The 15,977-nt window shown below is 40.2% G+C and overlaps 1 protein-coding gene across 35 annotated transcripts in view; it reads left to right on the top strand.

Annotated features, from left to right (window-relative positions):
• The window catches only part of LOC125631898 (poly(rC)-binding protein 3-like), a 724,175-nt gene that overhangs the window by 558,325 nt on the left and 149,873 nt on the right, over positions 1–15,977 (top strand). For 2 of the 35 annotated variants that reach the window (XM_075125539.1, XM_075125548.1), the window contains exon 2: positions 11,243–11,352. The exons of the other annotated variants lie outside the window; for them this stretch is intronic. The gene's annotated coding sequence lies outside the window, so the exon portion shown is untranslated. The remainder of the gene's footprint in view (positions 1–11,242; positions 11,353–15,977) is intronic. 35 annotated transcript variants of the gene reach the window in all.

Genomic DNA, 15,977 nt, shown 5'->3' with positions numbered 1-15,977 from the left:
GAATTAGCATTTCTAATACGCTTGTACATTATTTTCTTTTATAGGCTGACAGTGTCACTGTCATTTTGAAGAGTGAATGTTGCATATATTTGTTACATGCCCTGTTGTCTTAGCAGTGTTGCTCCCAGGGTATTAGACACAAGGTGGGGGTTATATCTTTTATTGAATGATATTTGGGTGTCCCACATCAAGTTGGTCCAATAAAAAATATTACCTCACCCACCTTGTGTCTCTGTATTTGTTAGAGACATTTTCAGTGACTTCTGACTGCTATAAAGGCCAAAACCCTTTAAAAATCCTGTAACAATTATGTACTCTCATTACAAAATGTATCCCTAAACATGACGAGGAAAAGCAGACTTCTGTATAATTTAAGCAGCTTTGGATAATACTTAATTTTCCAGACAAGATACATTTTAAATATTTTATTTGTATAGCTCCTACTATAGGTTCTTTACATAAATGTTGATGAGTTTACAGATGTGCCCCTGCCCTGAGGATCTCATTAGACAGCATAGAAATGAATGGAAAGGAAGCAGCAAAAAGCAGTGTGAATGCCCTCCCTGGGCAGATTGTAAAGGTTCTCTGCCCCAAGTTGCATTTCTCTTTTCATCCAGCTGCTCCCACAGGTGCATAGAGGTGCAAATGGTACCCCCGGGGCCATGGTTTACTTAATAGTATTATGCAGCTACATATTGCTACATGCAGTTTGGTTGGTTACATGTAGTTTAGTTGGTAATGTAGTGTCTGGATTTAAAAATAAAAATAAGCATGCTATCTGTAGTTACTTATACATAGAGTATGTGGCATATTTTATGTAACTACACTGTCTTTGCACATTAAAGTCCATGAGCCAACTTTTAAAATACATGCTTAGGGGTGGATCGCCCCCTCCTGTAGAAAAGCATGTAGGAGAAGATTAAGGTGGAGAAAGATCTCTGTGAGGATCCCCTCATAGAGTTGGGAGAGGGAGTTTGCTTTCTTCCCACAGAATGAGCCATGAGGCTTGCCCTCAAACTATGGGCATCATCTGGGATCCACAGAGGTCGCTGGGAATCCACAGAGATTCTCTGTGCCTTCCCACTGTCTCAATGCTCTGTTGTGACTATCACACTGCCAAGGCAGCCAAAGAGCCATCACTGCTCTCTGTTAAGGAGTGATACCTGCCACACAGGGAGCTCCACAGTAAAGACAATATAACGCAGGTGTTATGTTATCTTTCCCAGGTAATACCTGCTGGGCTGGTGGTGAGAGAATGTATGTCCCTTTTGGCCCTCCTTTCAGTTCACTTGATCCCAGCCATCTCTGTCTTTATGGATCCCAGACACATAGACAGCCCTTCAAGGGAAGGAGAGCAATGGCGCCTTGGAAATACTGGCCCCTTCCCTTCTGTGTGGCAAGAGGGAGATCACACATGGAGAGGCCCTCTGTTCTGGAATCTTGAGGGGAGAGCACAATCTGGCTCAGAGTTTTAACTCAGACAAATCTTTCATTGATGTCAGTTGACTTGTTGCCTGTGTAAAGATCAGTGTTGGCAATTTCCTGGGAAAAAACTAGTTTAGGACAGGGCACTGGTAAATACTGGGTTAAACCCAGTTGAAACCAGGACAAATAAAATTATTATTAGAATATGCACATGAAAATTACTGAAAATATTTTGCAATTTGATAATAGCTTTGCAGTATAAATAATATTGAAAACTGAAATATGAGTCATGATATGTATGACTTCCTTGAGAAAATACTGAACCAAAATATATACAGACATTCCAATATTCAGTATTATAATTACATATATTAGTGTTACGACTACTTTAGTTTACTTTTTATTTGTACAACCCTAAATTAATCTCTGAATCTACTGCCTTATGTAAGCACAGTTTGAATATGTATCTAAAACTAAGTGTAATGTGATGTGCATTAATGATACAGATTTTAAAAGAGAGAATGACTTGAACTGGGACTAATTAGTTTTTCACAGGGTGGTAAAAAACATGATTTTACCTGGTAAAAACCACCTCTGGTAAATACCATGCAATCCCTGGTAAGAACTGAGTAAAGACATCAGGCATTGAGCACCAGTAGGGCTCAGATGTGTGTATCTAGTGCAGTCTAGCCCTGAGTTAAGAATAATTGGTATTACAATCAGAAAAGGCCGCTTAGAGAATCTGATCTGTTGCCTTCATTCTGCATTTGTTACACCGTTCCAGTCAATGTCTTTTCTATCCTGTCACAGCATATAATCTTCATTGATGTTGCTTTCACTTACCAACCTTGGTAATCTATTCTACTCTCCAGTTTTTTTCTTTTGTTGAGAACACGAAAGGTCACCAAGTAACCCAAAAAGTGTAAAATACTTATTGGGACTTCTGTGCATTATAAAACAAAGTGTAAACTAGCTTTGATAACACATTGCAATGAAATCAGAGTGCACTATATCACTGATATTGAGCATGACCCTCCTGTTCTGCTGCATGCACAACTCCCATGCTGGGTCCCAGCAGCAGAAAGTCCATTCTCTGTTGCCATGGAGGTGAATCTGAGCCTTTAACATGAGAATATTTTCTAAAGTCCATTTCTTTCACCTTTCCAAGAATAAATAAATTATCAGTGTCAGTTCTGGAAATGTTTATATTTTAAATGCTTTCTGTGAAGAGAAGATTCTGAAACGGGCTTAAAATGTCATTTTTTTTTTTTTTAGTAGCAGCTGGTCACATGAGGTTTTTGTGTCCCCTTACTATAGTCACCTTTGGTTTTCTTATACTTCTCTTTCTTTTCTATATCATGCTTTTCTTTTCCTTCTGTTTTTCTTCCCTTTGTCCTTCCTCCCCATTATTTTTATGTCATTATGTTCTCTTATCTATCCTGTGCCCATTGCTTCTCTCCCATTTTAGTAATCTTCCCAGTTCTCCTCCTTGTCCCTTTTAGTCCTTAGGACTTCTGGTTTTGATGCCCAGCCACTGTAGCATGGAGTCTTCTGGCTGTAAACACTTCCTAGGGTAGTCTGCCAGGGCAGCAGGTATTAAGGATTTGGGGGATACTTGTGTGATCTGAGAAGTTCAGAGATGCACAAGGGCTAGCAGAAAGACCAAAGATTGTTTGCAAACCTTAAAGAGGGTTGGTAGAGGAACCAGGGTTATCTCTGTGTTATCTGAACACCTAGTAATTGTTAGACCTGTAGTGAACCTTGAAGTCATGAAATTGAACAGTGGTTCCAGGTTCACAATGTGTTACGAACCTGAGAAGAGGACATTTGCACAGTAAGGAACTTTGATACTCCTACACAAACATTTTCCCCTGCACTTAGCATCATATCTGAACATTTGCATTCATATTTAATAATTTTATTAAGATGATGTTGAAGTAAAAAGAAAACGGTACAGAGATTAAGCATAGAAGTTTCTGGTTATCAGGGAATAAGGTACAGATTATCAAGGGGTGTGAAATTCGGTTTAGGAACGGGTGGCGTAAGGAACACATAATCTGCAATCTCCCCAATTGGAGGTAAAAGTTTAACGGGTCAAAGTACAGACACTGAGATATGGGAGTATGTTGTCCATATAATGGCTATGTTCAGGTGTGGAGTATAATGAGCGGATACAATGATGAGGATGGATTTATCCTCATTTGGTGGGATTTAATGTTCAGTGAGTTTATGGTTCCAGTTCATATGGTCCAGTGGAAAAAGCCTCTCAGTCCCTTTCCCATAGTGGATGCACTATGTCGTACCGGCTCACACCTCCTGGTACTGTCGGTGGCTGGTGATGTGTTCGATGTAGATGTCCCTGGACCATCGGATGGTGTCCGAGACCATGAGGCGCCTCATGAGCCGTGCGTAGCGTCGACCAATCCCACAGGTCCGCAGCACACGCTTGTTGCAAGGGTCCCAAGCGCCCAGTACTACCAAGCTGATCTCTCCTAAACAAACTCTGATGAGAATTTGACAGTTCTGCAATATCCCTGCACAATTAGGTTTTTCCTTTCTGAGATGAAGTCAGTGGGACAAATTCTTCTCTCAGTTGAACCTTTGGTAACTAAAATGAAGTCAGTGGGTCAGAATCTGATCTCAGCGCAGTGTAAAATAAGAGTGAGTACACTGACAATGGAGTTACTCTGAATTTACACCAGTGTAACTGAACTCAAAGTCTAGCCTATTGCAGTTTCATGAAAAAAGAATTTTCCTCACAGTGTCAATGATTTGTTCTTCACTGGTTGTATTGAAGCAGTAAGTACCTCCATATATTGGAGTCTAACGGTAAGCAGCTATATGTGACACAGCAGCCATCCCTGCGGAAGTTACAGAGAGTACAACAATAACACTGATACAGCTCTTAATTCCTGCTTAAACGTCCTGGTGCTGTGCTTGACTTAAAGGGTGTGTTGAATTGTCACTGGGAGAGAGAACAAATCTCTTCACCTCCTACGTTGGCAGTCTGAATGAACAAGGATGGGTAAGGAATGTGTTAGCTGTTGAGTGAAACATGCTTTAAGTAAACATATTTGATGTTAAAATTTGGTTAAATTCATTCTGGAGATCGTCACAGTGTGAACCATAATTATATAATTCTGAGGTAATACCATAATCTTAGGCTGCTTTTACTTTGATACATATTACAGCTCAAATCTGGCCATATTCAGTAGTCCTCGTTTGAGCAAAATGGCTACAATGAAGTATAAAACTGAGTTGGCCAGATTCTCCTCTCACATGCACCAGTTTTATTTGGTGTAATTTAATTGACTGCATAGGAGTTACTCCTGATTTACACTGGTGTGAGAGGAGAATCAGGTCTAGTATCTGGAAAAGAAAGTGGAGGGAATGACATAACTTCTTTCTTCCATTAGACATTTTCATATACTCTGTTCTTTAAGTTAAGAACTGTACAATCTTGGTTCGCTTCCTCCGTGATTTAATTTGTGATCCTCTCTTTCAGCATTTGGGAATGAGGGCTGTCAATGCTAACATATGGCTTACTGCAGCAGTGCTAACAAAATTGCTCTGTAGCCTCCCCTGAGAGAATTCAGCATCACATGTACTTGTAGTTGCATGCCTAGCTCCCTGGTGTCAGCATTCAGATATGGTTCCAGTTTATTTATTACAACAAATATTTTTTAAAAAAACAATATGGGGAGGTGACTGTGTATTGGGTGAGAATGGACAAACTGAGAGTGAGGTGAGAGGTTAACTTTTACATGTCAGATTAAGATGGACTTTTTCCAGAGCAGATGTTTCATATGTTGAAGTTTCTCTGTCCCGTATTTTACTATAATTTTTTTTAAAGGAGAAGATTAATTGTTTGGCCCCAAAAGTCTGAAAAATCACGTGCCATGTATGTACTCCAGTGACTATAGCAAAACTTAGCCTTAGAAAATTACATGACTAGGGAAAGCAGATTTTTATATGCAGTTTAAAAACAGATATCTACTGGGATAAGCAGGCATAAGTGCGGGCAGTAAGTTTTTTGATCATGCTGCATTTACAATTCTCCTTCCTGTGCCACAATTTCTGGGGAGGCTGTTTTGTTCTATTCCGGTGTACGCCAATGTTTTTCTTAATTATTTCTGACAGTTTGATAATTGTCTGAGCTTTTTCAATCAGCTGCTTTCAAGAACACAGAATCTGAATTCATTCTCTAGAAGAGACTAGCTAATGTCTGTCTTTGGCAAAGAATAATGGATAGGACATTGGAAATAATTAGGGAAAACAATTGTGTACACCCCAACTGAAGAAATTATTTTTTGGGTGTTCTAATCAATATCTGATGCTTTTGTTTGGATGGGAACTGTAACCACAGTAATTAACAGCCAGTTTCTGGACCTCGATGTGGAGGAGTGGGGAGAGTACTCTCCTGAAATGTCTAGCAAGAACACAAAAAGTGTCTGAGATAAAATTAGCAACCTTGTTCTGTTGAGCCATGAAACCCCATTTGATCAGCAGCTGACTTTAGCCAAATTCTTTGTAAAGACACCCCTCAGCAACATGTGTATAAACAATAAGTGTCACTCTAATAGCAATGCAAAGGTCAAATTTAAAAATAAACAAACAAAAGCAAGGATAAAAATTGCTGACCATGCGCCCAATAATCTCCTGTGGAAGTCAGGGGACCTTTCAATTCACTTCAAAGCAAGCAATATCAGGCCCCGTGTCACTATGTGGTAAATAAAGTTCTTTATTTTTAACAATTTCACTTTTTAAAAAATTGGTAAGATATATAACTTTGACCAACTGATAATACTTATCCAGGTCTTAGTTCCACTAGCTCACAGAAGTTGATAGGAGTCAAACAGAAGTGTTTATATTGTCATGAGATATAGTAGGCTTGTGTTTATTTTGGCATTCTGAGCCTGGCTTGTTTCATTGTGCAGATATTTGATGTGCAGATTTTTAGTTCTAGTGGGTTTTGTTATAACTGGTCTCCAAACTAAACACTAATCCAGCTTCTTGATATTAAAAATGTGCTATCATCTTAGTCCATGACTCAAGGCTGTATTTTTTTTCTCATTGAGTAGGATCTAACGTTAGGATGTCACTAAATATACAACACATGGAAATGATTCATTTAAGAGGGGGCTTCCCCGCCCCAATGTGGCTGTTAATTGGCAGATGAATGTTGATGTTCTAATTGATCTGCTACAGAGAGACAGCTGTGTGCCCCAGCTGTCCTCCATTCCAAAAGGCCTCCATATAAGGGCCGGGGGGGAGAGAGGGGAGCAGTGCCGCTTCTGACAAATTGATTTAACTAGAGTGCACTGCCTTCAGGGAGCCATACACCACACTGTCACTGCAGATGATTGTACCCTTTGTGGACTCCAAACACTGTAGCACTGTAATTGCCCACCAATGTCCTTTCCTTTGCTTTGCTGAAATTCAATTTTTCATGCCTCACCAAGCATTTTTTTTTTTCAGTTTAGAAATACTGTACTCTGCCTGATTTCCATTTCAAGAAATGCAGACTCTTCAGAATGTGGTTATGTTGTATTTAATGTAGCAATAATCACTAAATGGACTCAGTTCCTACCAAAGTATTTGCCATTTAATTTTCAGGGAAGTATTCTATAATTATATTGTATTTAGCATGTACTCATTATTATGAACCTTATAATAGCTATATCAGCATGTCACCATTCTTGCAAGTGGTGTTCTGTGTGTGTAAAATGATGTCTATTGTCTCTTTTCCATACTTCCTCTTTAACTTGCAGACATGGGTTTAAGTATAGTTATGTTCTATTTTGTGCTGCATGGGAAAGGTACAGCATGTAATATATACATTCCCATCTTTCTCAGAAATGGCAACCGAGGCCCCAGGAAGCATAAGCATCTAATTAGTCTTTGTTGTCAGAATCGTTCATGAATAGACTCTACCAGCTGTGCATTGCATCATCATAGCCTTATGGAGGACCTCTATTTGGACTGATGGTACCAAAGAAAGTGCCACTGCAAACTACAGTGTTTGTTACAACATTACCTTTCTGCATACTCCATATATACTCAAGTACACCCAACATATTTATGAGGGTGCAGATGTATGGGCTACTTATAAATATCAACCGCTCACTCGGGGCACAGAGAGTTCTATGTTCAGAGGACTTACAGTATTCCCAAGAAGTGGCCATTACATAGCTTTCCACAGTACATTCCACATTACAGGGAAGTTATGTGATTTCTACTTATTCTTCATGCATAGTGTTATGTGTGTGCATGTTGTGCATTAAGCACAAAGGAAACAAATAAGGACTTATGCCATTGCCTATAGAAGCAGAACGAAGTGTACCTGTGTGTAGATATTTAAAAGCATGAACATCAGAATGGCCGTACTGAATCAGACCAATGGTCCATCTAGGTCAGTATCCTGTCTTCCAACTGTGACCAATGACAGGTGCTTCAGAGGGAATGAACAGAACAGGCAATCATCAGGTGATCAGTCGCCTGGCATCCACTCCCAGCTTCCGGCAATCAGAAGCTAGGGATACCCAGAGTGTGAGGTTGCATCCACAACCATCTTGGCTAATAGCCAAGAACTTCTCTAATTTTTTTGGAATCCCATTATAGTTTTGGCTTCCACAACATTCTCTGGCAATGAGTTCTACAGGTTGACTGTGCATTCGGTTAAGTACTTCCTTTCTTTAAAAAAGGGAAGAAGGAGAATCCAGGGAACTACAGACCAGTCAGTCTCACCTCAGTCCCTGGAAAAATCATGGAGCAGGTCCTCAAGGAATCCATTTTGAAGCACTTGGAGGAAAGAAAGGTGATCAGGAACATGGATTCACCAAGGGCAAGTCATGCCTGACCAACCTGATTGCCTTCTGTGATGAGATAACTGGCTCTGAGTATACCGGGAAAACGGTGGATATGATATATCTTGACTTTAGCAAAGCTTTTGATACGGTCTCCCACAGTATTCTTGCCAGCAAGTTAAAAAAGTGTGGATTGGATGAATGGACTATAAGGTGGATAGAAATCTGGTTAGATCGTCAGGCTCAACGGGTAGTGATCCATGGCTCAATGTCTAGCTGGCAATTGATATCAAGCGGTGTGCCCCAGGGATCAGTCCTGGGGCTGGTTTTGTTCAATATCTTCATAATGATCTGGATGATGGGATGGATTGCACCCTCAGCAAGTTCGCGGATGACACTAAGCTGGGGGGGAGATAGATACGCTGTAGGGTAGGGATAGGGTCCAGAGTGACCTAGACAAATTGGAGGATTGAACTAAAAGAAATGTGATGAGGTTCAACAAGGACAAGTGCAGAGTCCTGCACTTAGGACAGAAGAATCCCATGCACTGCTACAGGCTGGGGACCGACTGGCTAAGTGGCAGTTGTGCAGAAAAGGACCTGAGGTTACAGTGGACAAGAAGGTGGACATGAATCAACAGTGTGCCCTTGTTGCCAAGAAGGCTAACGGCATATTGGGCTGCATTAGTAGGAGCATTGCCAGCAGATCAACAGAAGTGATTATTCCCCTCTGTTCGGCACTGGTGAGACCACATCTGTAGTATTGTGTCCAGTTTTCTCTCTTCCTCCTTTCCCCCCTTCCAGAAAGGATGTGGACAAATTGGAGAGAGTCCAGTGGAGGGCAACAAAAGTTATTAGGGGGCTGAGGCACATGACTTATGGGGAGAGGCTGAGGGAACTGGGCTTATTTAGTCTGCAGAAGAGAAGAGAGTGAGGGGGCATTTGATAGCAGCCTTCAACTACCTGAAGGGGGATTCCAAAGAGGATGGAGCTAGGCTGTTCTCAGTGGTGGCAGATGACAGAACAAGGAGCAATGGTCTCAAGTTGAAGTGGGGGAGGTCTAGGTTGGATATTCGGAAAAACTATTTCACTAGGAGGGTGGTGACGCATTGGAATAGGTTACGTAGGGAGGTGGTAGAACCTCCATCCTTAGAGGTTTTAAGGCGTGGCTTGACAAAGCCCTGGCTGGGATGATTTAGTTGGGGTTGGTCCTGCTTTGAGCAGGGGGTTGGATTAGATGACCTCCTGAGGTCTCTTCCAACCCTAATCTTCTATGATTCTATGATTCTTTTGTTTGTTTCAAACCTGCTGCCTATTAATTTCATTGGATGACCCCCTGGTTCCTGGTGTTATGTGAAGGAGTACATAACACTTCCTTATTCATTTATTCCACACCATTCACAATTTCGTAGATTTCTGTCATATCCACTCTTAGTTGTCTCTTTTCCAACCTGAAAAGTCCGAATCTTTTTAAGCTCTCCTCATATGGAAGCTGTTCCATACCCTTAATCATTTTTGTTGCCCTTCTCTGTACCTTTTCCAATTCTAATATATCTTTTTTGAGATGGGGCAACCAGAACTACATGCAGTATTCAAGGTGTGGGCGTACAATGGATTTATATAGTGGCATTATGATATTTTCTGTCTTATTATCTATCCCTTTCCTCGTGATTCCCAACATTCTGTTTGCTTTTTTGACTGCCGCTGCACAGTGAATGAATGTTTTCAGAGAACTATCCCCAGTTACTCCAAGATCTCTTTCTTGAGTAATAACAGCTAATTTAGACCCCATCATTTTGTAAGCATAGTTGGGATTATGATTTCCAATGTGCCTTACTTTGTATTTATCAACATTGAATTTAGACATAGTTTTATGTCAGTGTTTATCACATGGTCAGAACTAAATGATACTTGCTGACATTATTCAGTAAAATGTATCTCATTACTGTATATGTCATTATTCCCCAAGTAGCAACAAAATAGATGTGACAGACAAAACTAATGAAGTATCAGTCTCTTACAAAATGGCTTTCCTTCCTCAAGCATAATGATAAGAGAGTAGACCAGAAAAAATATGGACACATACTGGGCATATGTGGATAAGAGTTTTTAAGCTGGAGCATTAAGATTTAAGTAAGAATGTCTTACTAGTTGTAAAGCAAATGTTTCCCTTAATTGGTGCAGCTATTACCAAAACTCCCATTATACTGTATGTTGCTTTAGAAAGATGCATCTCTAACAGGCAACCCTTATAACACATCTTGCTGTGATTGCTGGCGGAGCGGTTATTTTCCTACTTGAGTAGCATGGCAAGTTGTCTCGTTAAATATTCAGGGAGACAGAATGCAAGTAATGAGACAGCTCTCCCTTCGAGAAATGATGGCGCATATTGAATAACATGTTTTGTATTATAAAATGTACTTATTGGTCATATACTTTCATTTTATAGTAGCCGCTGGTGATTTGCTGTCTAGCACCCTCCATTGCTCCACTAGAGTCATGGGCTCAGGGAGCAGTCTGAGGTTTCATGATGTTCATTCAGATTGGCAGAATCTGGGAGTACCGTGTAAATTGAAGATCGTATATAGGTAGGGTGACCAGATGTCCCAATTTTAGGCGCTTTGTCTTATATATGCACCTATACTACCACCACCCCATCCTCTTTGGAGAAAAAAAAGTGTCCTGATTTTTCAAACTTGGTATCTGGTCATCCTAATACATAGCACCACACTTCTTGGACTGCTGTGCAAGTGCATAATAGGGAGGAGGATTCTTGAATTCCCCCAGGAGCAGGGAAGCACAGTGAGGAGCAGGCTGTATTCCCTGGAGGATGAAGGGATGCAGAAGCAGTCATTCTCACCCTGTGTCCCTGGGATGTCCAAAGCACAATCCCTGTGTTCTGCACTGCCGGCTACCTGGGGGCAGTGGCTAAAAGTCACAACTGAGCCCTCCCTGAAGTGCAAGCAGGGTGGGCCATGCAAAACTCTCATGCTCTGTCAATTGGCATTACAGCTTCCCCGAGAGGTTGCCTGATTGTGGCTTTCTGTAATGAGGGTGCAGTTCTTGGCATATATTGTAAGCTGCAGCTACAGAAGCAGGAAAACAAAGATCCAAGAATGAAGGTAAGAGAGAGAGAGAGAGAGAGAGAGTTTTGAAAGAATCATGACTTTATTTCATAGTAGCCAAGATATCCAACCATGACATTATTGAAGTCCCTGTTATCCAAACTGGATGAAGGTAAAGTGAGAGAGGGGCCATGATGCTAGAGGTTCCTTGCCACCAAAATACCAGTATAGAAAGTTAAATATACCATAAAGCTGGCTGTATGGATCTATTCCAACATATAGAGGGGTAGAACACTCCAGACATACCAGTTAGTAGTCACAAACTCATATATTTAAAAATATTTATATAAATGTGTATTTTACATTGCAAAGATGAAATCCCTACTTAGGGCCGGGTTCTGATCTGGTTTAATGAGAAACTATATCTCTTTCATCATATTATCTTAGAGAGGAAACCACTCGAGTAATCCTTATTTATCAGCAGCACTATTGTATCATTTGACTGTGAGCAGATGCCCTCCAGACTGTTCAGCCCACACCTAGATCCTCTCTCTTTTAAAAAGCCTCTTCCTCCTTCCTCTTTATATCTGGTGGGGGTAAGATGACAGCTGTTTTTGTGAGTCAGCAGATAGGATCGACACCAGTTAACAAGGTAGTGTGTTTCAGATAAACACTGGCAACCTGTTACACTGACCTTCTTAGGGATTAACTTGATTCTTTTTTCCTGCTGGGATCACTTGTATTCAACCCAGTAAAAAATTTTAAGCACTCTCTGACCTTTTTGAAAGCTTACCACCTGCTTCTCGTTCTATGAACACATACAACCATGCTGTCCTGGAAGCATTGTAAACTTTACTCATTACTAGCACTGTATTTCCACTGTAACAACTCCACTTTTTGTATCTCCACTGTAACATCTAGCTATTCTGCATAATAGAGAAACGCTCATTCCAGAATTTAGTGCTTGCCAGATTTCCATGCTGTTATTCTTTTATATAATTTACATACAATGTTAACAGCACAAATCCAGTGATTCACACTCATGGCGGGGAGACTGGTTGTGAAATTCTGAATTTTGCAAACTGACAAGTGAGCAAACAATAACAAATCATAAAATCTACTTTGTTCTTTTTACTTTAATCATTGTAATCTAGTTTTTATGCCTTTTACTAATATTTTCTAATGCATCAGTGTTTGTACAGTGCCTAGCACAATAGGAGTCAGCTTAGTTGTGGCTTTTACTTGCTACTGCATTGTAAAACTTTCACACTAATGATAACACAACTTCATACTTGACCTTCCTGCGGCCTTTGACAGAACAGACCATAAGGTGCTGTTGAACCACTTAAAAGAGCTACTGGTTAAGAGCATCCCCTGGCTATAATGAAGTGATGAAGCTGGTAAGGGGAAATGTTTCAAGGAGGTAGCCAAGACAACTACCTCTCCTTCCATAGAAGGTGTCTGGCCTCCATTTACCAAGGTAATGCAAAGTCTTGGGGTTCTCCTGGATTCAGTGCTAATCCTGGATACCAAGAGGCAGTCAGAAATACATTCTTCCACTTCCAGCTTGCCAGGAACCTGTACCCCCTCCTCTTTGACCCAGATGTAATAAGAGTGATTCATACATTCCTCATCACCAGGCTGGACTCTCATTACTCACTTAGGGCTGGTCTTCACTACCATGGAGATCAGTGCTGCTGCAATCGATGCAGTTGGTTTCGATTTAGTGGGTCTAATGAAGACCCGCTAAATCGATGGCAGAGCGCTCTCCAGTCAACTCCGGTACTCCAGCTCCCCGAGAAGAGTAAGGTAAGTTGACCGGAGACTGTCTCCCGTCAACGCAGCGCAGTGAAGACACCAGGGTAAGTCAATCTAAGCTATGTCGACTCCAGCTACATTATTCATATAGCTGGAGTAGCGTAACTTAGGTTGATTTACCATGGTAGTGAAGACAAGCCCTGAAGCTAAGGACTCTATAGAAACTCCAGCTTTTGCAGAGCATGTAACATGAGCGTTTTGTATCTGTTGACTTCCAGTTTATTCTGGAGGCAATTAAAGGCTTAGTCTTAGTTTTTAAGGCTCTCAAAAGCTACATTAGAGGTCACTTTACTGTTCATGGCCCACTTAGGCAGCTTTGCACTTCTGTGGCAATTCTGCTGATAAGATCCAGGACAAAGCTTGTGAGAGTTGGGAATAAGGTGATTTTGGTCAAAGACCCTTGCCTGTGTTTCAGAGCAAGCTACCAGAAAAGATAAGACTGAGCCGCAGACTAGCCATTTATAGAGCATGTTGTAATCACCTTTGCCCACCTCTTTGTGCAATAGCAGAAAAGAGGAAATTGCAAAGTATGGGGAGCAGTAAGAAAAGCTGTTGAATGTTAGTAAAGAGATAAACGCACTATGGAGACCTCTTTATGAACTATCATTGCTGTAATTGGCAATCAGTCCAGTGATGGGTGTTCTAGAAATGTCTTTGCCAGATAGATATCACACTAGCAAATGTGCTATAGAATACTTTGTAAGAATAGTGATGTCTTACTCATATGAGAATTGATTACAGCATCTGCTATTAAATCTCTACTGAGAAGTGAGGTGAAGCCACTATTTTTTGTGCACATTTCTAACGTGTGTGTGTCTAGTAGTGAAGTGGAAATTAATGAGAATCTGCTGTAATATATTGTATAAAGCCAACTGCTGTAACAAATAGCAAAGTCTCAGGAACCAAAATGAATTCTGTGGGTTTCTCATTGAAATAAATGGCACACCCTGTAATTCATGAAAGATCTCACTCTGACCTATGAGACCTTGCTACTTAGCAGCAGTCAGCCCTGCAACTGGTAGTCATTCATATTTCACTTTCCCCAGTTAGTCCAAATAACCAGCTTTTGGAAGAATATGACAGCATGACATATGGGTTGTAAAACTGCTCATAAACCATAATAACATGGCCAAAAAAAATTAGATAGCTGTATGTACCACACTCATTGTGACATTTTATGATTAGGAGGTATAGTTATAGCTACTCATTATATCCATTACCTTGCTGACTTAGAAGCAGCCTGAAGCTGTTTGAAAAACAGGTTAGAAGTCCAAATTTGAAACAACATATAATAGATATAATTATGGTTCCAATTCTGTTCTTTTGAGTACAGTTGGTAATTTTGTTCATTTATGGGTGCAAACTGATAATGCTAAAAGACTGGCTTTGGCAGGATTAAGTACATGTTAAGAATAAGTGTAACGCATGGCTATAATGTATAATGCATGGCTATAATTCTATTGAGAGGGTTCTGGTAAAATATGACATAACCAGAAGCAGAGTTCAAATGATTTTTTTTACCAGAGCTCCAAGATAGACTTTACTTGTATTTTATTGTTGCATATTCTTGTTTGTTAATTTAAGGCTAAAATCTTCCTATTTGACACACTTTTTAAGATGAAGTGTTACATTTTCTCTTTACTGGTATTTTCATTTTCAAAAATCAATACAACAGTGGTCTGATCCTGCAAACCCTTCTTCAGAGAAACCCCATTGCAAAGGGCCACTTGTTAGAAATGTAGTGATGCAAACCTGGCTTCACTGAAGTCAATGGTAGTTTTGCCATTGACTTTAACGGAGCCAGCATTTCACCCCAGGGTTTTTATCAAAAATGAAACACACACGATACAGCTGTTACAAATATCCCCTTGATGTTTTCTCAAAGGATTCTACAACAAATATTCTGTGGCCACTTATGAAATAACCTCTCTCCCTCCCCAAATACACAGTACAGCTTTCGCCAAACAAAAATGGATTCATATACTGGATAGATCTTTGACATGCTTTTAAGATTGCAGTGTAGGGTCTAGCCCTATTGAGAGAGAAACTTGATACAATGGGCCTGATTCCCCACTGAGTTACTTCAGATTTATAATAGTGTGTAACTCCTTTGATTTCATTGGCATTGAACTAAACTTTCATAAAACAGGAAAATGCTTTGTATATCCAGTATATATACTAAACTGTCTGGATATTTGTTTGCTATTTAGGTGATAAAATGAGTCATAGATCAAATTAAGAAAAAAATTATTATTAGATTTGCAAATAGCATGATACAAATGTTGCATCAATTAAAACAAAAACAGACAGAAATAAATAGCATTATGCCATGTTGTTTGTGTACTGTACATACTGCTTAAATGTTGCATTATGGCATACCATACAACTGATACAAAATGGATGGAATTGGAAGCACCAAAATAAAAGCATTAAATTACTTAGGCTAAGCACAACTACTCAGCTACGAGTCTGAGACCACACTTTAAGAACCTAGACGGGATTTTGCCAAACATGCTTTAGCCCAGATATCTCTATTAAAAGAAACTTGATTACAGGGATCCTATTTTGCATCATTCAAAGCCCTAACCTTCCTTCCTTTCCTCTTCTTCCATAGTTTTTTGCTACTAGGTAAGTAAGTTAATAGGCAGCAGCTTTGTAACAAAATGAGTGTGTTCTATCTTTGTGCCCCATGTTAGGGACTAACTACTGCAGTGACCTGTTTTGTTCTTGTCATAAATATAAAGGGAAGGGTAAACCCCTTTGAAATCCCTCCTGGCCAGGGGAAAGCTCCTCTCACCTGTAAAGGGTTAAGAAGCTAAAGGTAACCTCGCTGGCACCTGACCAAAATGACCAATGAGGAGACA

Source organism: Caretta caretta, chromosome 2, assembly GCF_965140235.1.
Source record: "Caretta caretta isolate rCarCar2 chromosome 2, rCarCar1.hap1, whole genome shotgun sequence".
Classification (NCBI taxonomy): Eukaryota; Metazoa; Chordata; order Testudines; family Cheloniidae; genus Caretta; species Caretta caretta.
Note: the sequence above shows the minus strand (reverse complement) of the source record. Positions and strands in the feature narration are given on the sequence as shown.